Source organism: Metopolophium dirhodum, chromosome 4 (assembly GCF_019925205.1).
Source record: "Metopolophium dirhodum isolate CAU chromosome 4, ASM1992520v1, whole genome shotgun sequence".
Classification (NCBI taxonomy): Eukaryota; Metazoa; Arthropoda; class Insecta; order Hemiptera; family Aphididae; genus Metopolophium; species Metopolophium dirhodum.
The window spans coordinates 25676328-25680411 of NC_083563.1; the positions used below are offsets into that span (position 1 = coordinate 25676328).

The 4084-nt window shown below is 28.0% G+C and overlaps 1 long non-coding RNA gene across 1 annotated transcript; it reads right to left on the reverse strand.

Moving 5' to 3' along the window:
- Window positions 1–278: 278 nt before the first annotated feature.
- Window positions 279–3593, reverse strand: LOC132943775 (uncharacterized). Its single transcript, XR_009664367.1, has 3 exons — window positions 3511–3593; window positions 1243–1370; window positions 279–414 (listed from the first exon to the last, which is right to left on the reverse strand). It is a non-coding gene; the product is annotated as an uncharacterized LOC132943775 (long non-coding RNA).
- Between the last annotated feature and the right edge of the window lie 491 nt (window positions 3594–4084).

Here is a 4084-nt window from a genome sequence, read left to right on the forward strand (position 1 = left end):
CACACTTCCTAATTCCTATTCACTCAGTCTCTAGTTACCTACAAGTCATCGTACTTGATTATCGGTGAAAATATTTAAATATCATTGAGCGAATTCCCTACTCGAAAGAATTGCTTAAAAAAATATCATACCTCACCAATTTTCTAATTTTGAACACGACTTTATCGATAGCCCGAATAGCGTTATACCAGTATAGTTACAATACAAATATTGAAAATTTTCGGGCAATACATCCCCTGATCAATTAACTATAATAAAAAAAAACCTTCTGAGAAATAAGAAAATACATACCCCGTGACGGAATCAAAATCTGCTACGAAACTTAGTCTTCGAAACACTGAAACGTTCACACATTTCAATCTGCTTATGATATATTATTCCCAGTTTGAAAATGTTCACTGACGAATACCATTTCTGAAATAACACGCATCTTATGCAGTAAAATGTTCTACAATATTCTAATGACCTATGCGTTACAGTCTACAGATATTATATAAACCTACCAATAAATACCTAATATAATTTTTATTACACAGCGTTTGTATTTTTAAATGTTGTATTCAAGGATTTATTAGTTTTATTTGTATACCTAACAACAATTACATTTATTCACAAGTCAGTTATCAACTAGAACTCGACTACGAGTAAGACAGCGTTTGGATTGTTCGGACTGGCGTATAATTTATTATTATTATACATTGCGCCTTTGGTAGGCAGTAGTAAACGTATATGCTTCTACATTACTTAGTTAACAGATTTTCGTTTGAGGTGTTCTCTTAAAACCCAAATATTTAATGCCCGTATCCCGTATGCATAGAAGATGTGTGTTTCACATTTAACGAAAACTAAAACTATCGTGACGGAACTGAATTACGAAGAACGTATAAAACAAAAATAATCGTCACCAAGTGATAGGGTATAATCTGCTATGTACTTACAAATCATATTAAATAACATTAATCATTATGTATTTTCTTAATTTGTTAGGTAGGTATAAAAACCTACCTTCCTACTTATAAAAGCATTACCTAATCATTGATTTAAAATTTTAAAAATTATTCTACTATAACAATAAATTAACAGTTGTAGGCAAAGTATTATAATTTAAGGTATTTTTCATAATATCCTAATTTTTGTACACCTATAACAACTACTCTACGTCTATCGGGTATATAAGTTTGTCTGACAATAAATATTTACATTAGGTTTACCGCGTCCACAGAGTAGTAGGACAAAACTTACGTAATTATTTATTCTTCCGGCGAAACGCGGTCCCTTTGAGTGTATAATATTGTCTAGTGTCAGAGCTGTGCGTCTCCGTCAAGGAAAATGCAGCGCGCGTCTTCATATATCCGATCCAAAAGTTCAGTCTGGAAGTATTGAGATTAATGACATTTATAAAAATAGGCACCTAGCTTAATATGCTTAATAGCACCTAACGAAATATGTGAGTACGTATTGGAATCGCTGTTCGTCTCAAACGATTGTCATTTTCCATAGATTATTTATAATTATAACCTAACCGTCCCAATCATAGAAAATATAATATATATGGTCCTAACCGATGGATGATGAATATTTTTACATTATCTTCAAAAAAACATTTATTTGTTTCTACTAGACGCAAATGCGGTAAATTGAATTCAAATTTATAATATAGATAACGGTTTTTTACTTGTTAACAATTTATTTATTACTTGGTTTATAAACAAATTCTAATTGATATAAAATAGTAATTATATAAAAATAGTTTTATTGATCCCAATATTTAAAAATAGTGTTTCAAATAAAATAATAAAAAAAATTTAAGAAATACCTATTAATTAATATGTATTACCTAAATAACAAAATAACTAAATAAATTCGTGTTTTTTTTTAAACATTTTCACGTCCCCCCCCTCCCCCTTACGAAATTGTGTCACTCCTCCTTAGAGTGGTGCGCCCCTTAGGTCAAGAGCCCTTGAAATAGTGCATGTTAAAAAATCAGCTATATCCTCCCCCCCACCCTTTGACAAAATCATTTGACTCATTTAGCTACTTTATGAATTAAGAACGATACATTGAATGTACAAAACTGTACCTACCTACATAATAGTTATCAACCTATTAACCCATCAATAATATTATATTTTTTATTGTGTACACTAATCGATTGGTATATACAAAATAACGTTAAGTTATAAATAGGACGTGGATTTAAATGTATTAAAAATAAGAAAAATGTCTTAAAAATACGATTTAATGCACTTATATTACAAAGCTTAATAAAATGGCCAGAAAAATTAAAAGTCCAATTTAAACGAATATAAAATAGAATTTAGATAAGTGTATAGGTAGTGTATTCGTTATATTTTGAGTTTCATTATAGCACATCAGTCGGATCAGATGCTATTTAATATTTTAAAATAAAAAAATTCGACAGTAATTCCATATTGGCAAGTGTTGTTTTCTATAACTGAAGACTGAAGTTATAGTATCGAACATAATGGGTACGTAAAGAAATAGAAATATAAGAAAAAAAATTACCTTTATTTAATTGTATTTAATTTTTTTCTTATAAGTTTTTATAAAATTGACTTTATCCCATATAAATGTTCTAATTTCATTTTTCAATTCGTTGATAATATATAAAACGAATTCTTTGCTTGGAAAGCAATGTTTTAGAAAATTCAGAAAATGCAGTTTATATTTAAATATTATAAATAATAATTTCTGATGCATTAATCCGGAAGAGTGAGGGGGTTGTCCACCCCCTATGAAAATAAAAAAATATTTATAATTCATGTTTATACCGATTTTCTACCGAAAAAATAAATTACTTTAATCTCAATATTATTTATTAGTCAACGATATCTTTGATCAGAATCGTTTTTCGTTTGTTCGTTTTGTATTTTAATAATTTATACGTGGATAGGTATATTATTATTACTAATAATTAGTAGTTGTGTTTGTTTTATTTCATTAATTTATTTAGTACTATACCAATAAATTATATATTAATTAATAATTTTTAAAACATTGTGTTCAAAAAAATAAAAAAAAATGTGATTGTAATTAGAGTCTTGTAATGTACCTACCTATATTTAAAAAATAAATAAATATAATAATAACTATTGAACTTTTAGGGACATAATAGGTAACCCATTCGTGTATGTAGTATTACACTATTTATATAGGTATATTTATATACCTATACGAGTATATGAGTAGGTATATTATTCATAAGTGCGCACACGTCAGGATAGGCAGTTGACCATTAAACCAAAATATTTAAATATTTATATTAAGTACCCTGTATAGAGGTATTCACCTATTAATTATAATTATTCTACAAACAGGGACTGGAAAAACGACGACGGCGTTTATATCTCGCGTATTTTATACATTTCTAGTCCGGAACTAAAATATGCGCCTACAACACTTGGATAGCACATTTTTCGTGACATTAAATATTTGTTTTAAGTCTTAAAAGTAAATTTAAGGCCCAAAAGAATATAAAAACAAACTTACTTTAATTATCGACTCTTTCGGCGGAATCCGTGACGTGTGTGAACTGCGACGCCCATGAGGAAACGCTCCAGAATACAGCCAGAACTTAGAATATTGTGATTTATGAAAAATAAAATTATACGAAACGCAGTAAGTTTTTTGCTCATATCTTCTTTGCTTATTGAAATTTTAGAATTTTTAATCGACTGTGTCTTCTGCAACGACTTTGAGATTTGCCATAGATTAAATAAATAAATGATAGATATTATACTAGGTACGTCAATATGATGAATCCACGGATATAATATTATAATGCAAATTTTTATATCAAAGAGTTCCGTGTTAAGGACCAATTTGTTCATTGAAATTTGATATGACAATAAACCAAAATAGTTTATAATTTTGAATTTAAATTATAATAATATGATATAGGTATTATTTAAATTATTATTTTCGTTTATCAATTTAATTATTGATTAAGGTGGTGAATAGATATCAGAAGCACAAGAATATTTTTATAAGAGCATATTGTATTTTATGAATTATTAAATAAAAATGTTTATTGTTTGTATTAATACCTACACCATAATAGGGA